Here is a 7294-nt window from a genome sequence, read left to right on the forward strand (position 1 = left end):
TCTGCCTCTGCCTCTGCCTCTGCCTCTGCCTCTGCCTCTGCCTCTGCCTCTGCCTCTGCCTCTGCCTCTGCCTCTGCCTCTGCCTCTGCCTCTGCCTCAAGTGCTTGGATTAAAGGCATGTGCCACCACTGCCCAGCTGAAACCCATTTTCTTAATCAGAGATAGAGCACTCGATTTTCTTCTGCAGTGTAATAGACAGAACTCTGTACCTACGGTGCAGCACACCCCAATCTCAGGACATACCATCTTCCCTGCAGCAGCTTCTGTGGGTATTTTCAGAGGTACAGTGTGTAAAGGTGTCCTGGATGAGCCACTCTCTTAAAAGACAACACTGTCCTATACATAGATACCCCACTTCCTCTCTCCCAAATACCTGCAATTGACCTTAATACATACGCAGAGCTGAGCATTTAATATTCCCTCTCCCAGAATGACTCCTAAGGGTTCAGAAACAGACAGACAATGCAATCAGCTTCGAGTGGGCATCCCCCATCCCACTCAGCTGTTTCTCATTCCAGGTCAGCTAGCCTATGTATGACTAGAATCTAGTCCTTACCCTCACAATGTCTGTTGCTTCTGAAGATGCTACACTTCAAAACTGCGAAGAGATAGCAGATGAAGTTGGCAACCATATCTGGAGCCCCCATCACTGATGCACCAGCTGTCTATCTGACTTGACTTTCGTGTCTTGAATTGGCATTATGAGGACTGAGCACAGCTAGTTAGAGATGGAGCAAGCACGTAACCCCAAGTTGGTAGTTCCAGAGTCAACGCCTGAGTCACTGTATTTTGGAGTTTGAAGTAAAACAATGGAAACCATTCTTGTGTCTGGAAATGCCTCAAATGGTAAAGATCAGCTTGGTTCTATTCCCTTGAGAATAGCTGAGAGATTTTTCAAAAATACTAGTATTTTTTCTCTGTCTCTGGTGCTGAGTGGTTTGTTAAAAGCTTGCTAAGCTTCATGCAGTGTAAACCTTGCTGGAGTTTCTAACATGACAGAATCTAAAGTCAAAACTAAAGGCTGGCCTGAAGGACCACGAACACCAATTCTCTACCAATACAAAGACTCAACTCTAAAAACAAAATGCTTGGCAAATACCATCCAACAATCCCCACAGGTGCCTATTCAGTTGTAAAAATGTACTTCAAAGTTTAAAACAACAAAAATCAACTTAAGAATCCACCATCCAAAGAGCACTCAGGTTCCAGGGTGTTGACTCATAATACATCATTTGATCCACCCTTGACTTCCAAGAAACAAAACTCAACAATTTGATTACTATAAAAATAACATAAAACTTCTAACCAAACCAGATGTGGTGACTCAGATCAATAATCCCAGCACTTGGAGGCTGAGAAGGTACAAGTTGAAGGTGACTTAACAGAGCTCTGATTGAAGCAAAGGTCAGAATCAGAGAGAGCTAGTGCTAGAGGTAGTTTAGAGGGAGTGCTTGTCTAGCAAGTGCAAGGCCCTGGGTACACCACAAGTCTGTCAAAAAATAAAATAAATCTAACCAGAAGAAAATGGATTAACTTAAGTTTTGAAATTTATTTAACCTTTGAAAGGTTTAGTTTTGTTGTTGCTGCTGCTGCAACAGTTTCATTTTGCTTTTGTTTGGAAGTTTTAGTGGAGAAGTTGGTGTCCATTTCCTCATTTGTTTGAGAGGAGTCTGTGCTGAGCACTCTAACCAGTGCCAGGAACATGGACGAACTTGTTTGAATCTTTCCAGGATGTTAAAATTGATTGGATAACAATAAATGCACAAGGTGTAGTGTTGGGATCCAGGAGTTACCCCACAAACCACATGAACACCAAAGTCAGTCAGACAAGGATAGTTTATTGAGCATTAGCCCCAGGACTGATTGATCAGAGCCATAGACCAGACTTGGGAGCTGATTACAACCACAAGCCATAATCCTACAGAGCTTTTGAGCCTGAAATGCACAAACATCTGTGCCAAGTTATTCCAATCAGAATTTAGGAACAGAAGACTTTCTGAAAAACAGTATCTTTGTTGTACACTTATTCTGCTTCCATTGGTTGGGTTATTCAACTGTGAGGGGGGACAACTCACCTTGCCTAGCATTCATGTTCCAACTTGCCAACTGAAATGTCAGTTACCCATGTATATGTCTCTTTCTGCCAAGTAGGATGTCAATTCCATGGAGGTTTCAGGTCCAAACATATTGTGGCTATCTATACAAAGCATTATTAACTGACCTCTATTGTGACTGGTTTCCAAGGACACCAAAGCTTACCAGAATTTGGGTGAAGAAATGCCTAGTAACAGTACATGAGAGGGTTGTAACAGTAGTAACAACATATGAGATAGTTTCCTTATAACATTAGTAACAGCGTAAAATGGCTTGCTAGGAAGGCAACAGTTACCCATACCTAAACAGTAGCAGTTTCAATGACATCAAATTATTGTAAAAATCTACCTATAATAGCAGGCTGGCTGAGGTATACACAAGTTATTTATTCCAATTTTAATTAGTATTATCACCTCTGATCATAGCACACAGTAAATATATCTGTATATCTATGTATGTCTGTATGGGTCACAGAGTAAGTAACACATGTCAAAGAGACTGCAGCCCAGCTCAGGAGACCTCAGAAATGAGAAAGTCTTTATAGTTAGAAAAGAACAGAGAGAGTGCAGCGAGCTCAGTGGTGCCTTCTTCTACCCGGGCTCCTCACGGCCTTGGCCCGCGCTGGGTGAGCTGGGGTAGCCCCGGGATCAGCTTCGGTCCCTCCTCTGCGGACGCCAGGAGCCCTCGCCCTCGAGGCAGCCACCTGCCCTTGCCCTGCCAACGACGCGCCCGGATAGGGGCGGCCTCCACGGCTCCCCTGGTGCCCCGCTCTTCCTGCTCTCCAGGGTTGGGCCCATGGAGGAGCCCCAGCCAGGCCTTCGAGGACGCCTCGAAGGTGGCGGCGGCGAGCGTGGTGTGGCAGAAAGAAAGGCGGCCGCCTGAAGGCCGAGACTGGGCCTTCGGGGCTTCTGCGGCCTGAGGCGCCGGTCTGAGCAAGAACGCTCCGCCATCGACGGGCCGGGTCGAGAGGAGACAGGAGAGCCCGCCCGAGACCGAGGCAGACCTGGATGAACAGAGGCCTCCATGGGCCTGCACGAAGGTGAGTGGGCCCCGAATCGTGAGGAACGATCGATCGCTGGGCCGCGCGGGTCTTCCCTCCACCCGAGAGGAGCCGAGACGCGACAACAACCGCAGCAGCCCATCTGAAACGCTGTCGCCTGTGTATATAATATGAAAAGGATGCTCTCAACCTTTCCCCCGACCCTTTTTAGACTTCTGGCTAAATCTGGACGTCTGACTGTAGAGACTGCCGACGCAGGGTAAAGGAGAGGTACGAGATTACGTGGATACGCAGTCGCCATAGAAAGAAGATCAGAAGATCGAGGACACATCTTCTGCAAGTGACTTTGAAATGGAATTGTTTAGGTCCACCTCTAGAAAGACCCAGGAGCGACTGACACTCGTCCCTGTTTGTTCAGTACCTTAGAGGACCCAGCAGGAGGAGGAAGAGGCCCGGAGCCAGATCCGTCCTGTTTAGTGTCTCTCTCTTTTTTATCATGTTGTATTGTGTATGCATTTTAGTCCTCATTTCTTACCCCACACACACCATGTTTGCGTGTGTGCGTGTGTGTGTGTATTTGAGTGTGTTTGAAAATGCCAGGGTGAAGTGCCTGCCATATTTTATAAGTAGTAAAACTTTCTGTAAATACCTTTTTGTTAGGATTCATTTGAATTATTGTTTGGAGAGGAATAGTTGACNGCATTGTGTNTGTGCCCTGGTTCCCAGAAGGAATCCAGAGCTCTAAGCCACTCTGGTCCATGGGTGGAAAGGAACCTCTATCCCATTTTGTTTGGCTTTTCTGTGTACATAGTGTATGGAAAGGACAAAGAGGTCCTAACTTACAACATCTAGTCACTATAGATGTTAAAGAGGTTGCCAGTGTACGACAAAGTAGAGTTAGTAGAACAATACACTGTTGGGTTTTTGTTTGTTTGTTTTTACATTTTGTATTAAAGTTTTAATTACTCTTGTTATGTGTGCCAATTACTCTTGTTATGTGTGCTGTTTACTGACTGCTATGTACATAGTGGACAACAGTCCTTACTTGAAACATCTGGTCTATCTAGATGTTTAGAAGTGCCCAAAGTATGTTAAATGTAGAGGTAGTGAAATATCACTTTGTAAATATCTTTTTGCAAACACTCATGAGCCATTGTCTTTTGGGAATGGGGTAATGAGCCCCTCTGAGCGGTACTGTCTTCACTTGCTGGTGGGGGGTGGTTGGAGGAGGTGCTGGGAGGCAGTGACAACAGCCATGTAGTATGTGTGTATATGGGACCTTTTCTGATGCCATTTTCATATTCTTGCATTTTGTTTTGTTTTGTGTATGCTGTATATAATGGACAAATATGTCTAAATTTTCAACATCTAGACTCTAGATGTTAAAGAGGTTGCCAATGTATGACAAAGTAGTAAATTTAGCACATAGTGTACACCGTTAAAATTCATAGAAAATTTTGTTCTGTAAATGGCTTGGAGATAGGATTTGCTCAGCTGTTTCTAAACATTACACGTGCCTATATTTGTCTATTGGTTTGAAGGGAGAAGAAAGTGGGTTGAAGCCCAAATGGTTGTATTTAGAAGATACCTCAGATAATAGCCATTGCTTTGCATAGTTTTGTTTACCAGTGCCATGTCAATAGCAGATAAGTTCTTACATGAAACATATAGTCTTTTAGATAGCTGAAAGTGCTTGATACTTTTAAAAGTACAAGTAGTAGAATAATATTTTGTGTATATAGTTTTTTAAAACTGGAGAAATGCTGTGTGTAGAAGTAGAATTGTTAGCCCACCTCTGAGAACAGCATACCGCTGTGCTTATTCAGTGGATCGAGGAGGTGGGAGGGAAGGAACTACAGAAAGATTCCATCTGTGTGCTAGACATTTCTAGCTTACCCATCCCCTTGTGTTGTGCGCATCTCATGTAACTTTTCTATGCTGTATATATTGTACATACTGGACAAACAAGTCCTATGATATCTAGTCTCTAGGTATTAAAGAGGTTGGCAATGAATGACAAAAGCAGTTAGCAAACTCACACATTCTGTATACTCTGTTAGTTCATACAGGGTTGTCTTCTGAAGAGTTGTGAAAGTGTATCATCCAAGTGATGGGTGCCTGTGTCACGGGACACAAGACGGGCTGAAGGGGAAGAAAGGTCAGAGACCAGAATGTTCTCACCAGAAGGCACTTTGACATCTAACTAGTTACATGTGTGTGGTTTCAACACTACTATGTGTATAGGGGACAAATTCATGTCCTCATCTGAAACATCTAGTCCTTCTAGGTGTTTAGAAGTACAAAGTGGCCCAGCCTGGTCACATGGTGATCAAGACGGTGGCGTCCAGAGGACGTCGCGCTGGGTGTTTCAGCGGACCTGTTCTCTGCACTGTCGCAGCGACCCTCTCCATCTGTCCCGAATGTGCGGAGCTTATTGACGGGTCTCTGTAGCCAAAAGCACCGTGGGCAGTGCCGGAAGTGCCTCCCTTCGGGGGACTTCCGCTTTGAGCAGGTCTCTACTGCCAAGAACCTGGCCGCACAGATCAGCTGGGGAGGCTGTTGCCATGGTAACGGAGCAAGAGGTAGAGGCCATAGGGAAGACCTTGGTGGACCCCAAGCAGCCCTTGCAGGCCCGCTTCCGTGCCCTGTTTACACTTCGGGGACTTGGTGGCCCTGATGCTATCTCCTGGATCAGCCGGGGTTTTGAGGACAGCTCTGCTCTTCTGAAGCAAGAGCTCGCCTACTGCCTGGGCCAGATGAGGGATGCACAGGCCATCCCTGTGCTGGTGGATGTGCTGAAGGACACGAGCCAGGAGCCCATGGTGCGTCACGAGGCAGGGGAAGCCCTGGGGGCGATTGGTAACCCGGAAGTTCTAGGCATCTTGAAGCAGTATTCCACAGACCCAGTGGTTGAGGTGGCTGAGACGTGCCAGCTTGCCCTTGGGCGTCTAGAGTGGCTGCAGCAGCACCCGGGGGAGGCCACATGTGCAGGACCCTACCCCTCAGTGGACCCAGCGCCCCCTGCAGCAGAGCAGGATGTGGGGCGACTGCGGGAGGCCCTGCTGGATGAGGCACGGCCACTCTGAGCGGTACCGTGCCATGTTTGCCCTGCGCAATGTGGGTGGCAAGGAGGCTGCCTTGGCCCTGGCTGAAGGCCTGCAGTGTGGCAGCGCACTCTTCCGCCATGAGGTGGGCTATGTGCTGGGTCAGCTGCAGCACGAGGCAGCCGTGCCCGGGCTGGCAGTCACATTGGTGCGGACCACTGAGAGTCCCATGGTGCAGCACGAGTGCGCAGAGGCCCTGGGCACCATCGCCAGACCTGCCTGCCTGACTGCATTGCGAGAGCACATCGTGGACCCTGAGCAGGTGGTGCGGGAGAGCTGCGAGGTGGCCCTGGACATGTATGAGTACGAGAGCGGCCAGGACTTCCAGTATGCAGATGGGCTGGAGCGCCTGCGGCCGCCACCCTGACCTAGCACCTGGCCACCTGCTGCTGCTGCTGCTGCTGCTGCTGCTGCTGCTGCTGCTGCTGCTGCTGCTGCTGCTGCTGCTGCTGCTGCTGCCCCAACCCCGGCCACTTGTGCTGTGCCTCACATTCAGATTAGGGAGCAGAGCAGCTGAGGGCCCTGTGTCCCACTTGCCTCACCTGCCTTGCTGTGTGCTATCTGCTCTGTGGTTCTGTGTCTCCCGTGCCCTCCACTCCAGCAGAGGTGGCAGTGCAGATGCTTGCAGGGTTGGCAAAGTTGTGGGGGCAGGGGTGTGTGGGGTACACCTCACATCTGGGTCAAGCAGGAAGTACAAGCCAACCCCAGCGTGCTACATGAATAAAATAATTTATTTTTCACACACACACACAAAAAGAAGTGCACAAAGTATGTTAAAAGTAAACAGAGTAAATAATACATGTTGCAGATTCTTCTGTTTAAACTCATGGTGAAGTGCTGTCTTTTGGAACTAGAAAGAGAAACTGCTTCTGAGCAATGCAGCCTTGCTTGTACGGGTCTGGGAGGGAGGAAGAAAGAAAATGAATGAAGGGCCTAATGCCAATGCAAGTTTAGTAATGCAAGATTATCCATTGTTGCTTATATCTGTGCATCTTACTTTGCAATGTATAGGAGACATACGTCCAAATTTGCAGCACCCAGTCATCCTAGACAGTAAAGAGGTGCCAGTGTGTGACAAAGTAGAGTTAGTAAAAAG

At 47.7% G+C, this 7294-nt stretch overlaps 1 pseudogene across 1 annotated transcript; it reads left to right on the plus strand.

Moving 5' to 3' along the window:
* The first annotated feature begins 5646 nt into the window (after positions 1–5646).
* Positions 5647–6565, plus strand: LOC110325859 (annotated as a pseudogene). Its single transcript, XR_002380761.1, has one exon. The product of XR_002380761.1 is annotated as a deoxyhypusine hydroxylase pseudogene (transcript).
* Positions 6566–7294: the final 729 nt, after the last annotated feature.

Source organism: Mus pahari, chromosome 8, assembly GCF_900095145.1.
Source record: "Mus pahari chromosome 8, PAHARI_EIJ_v1.1, whole genome shotgun sequence".
NCBI lineage: Eukaryota > Metazoa > Chordata > Mammalia > Rodentia > Muridae > Mus > Mus pahari.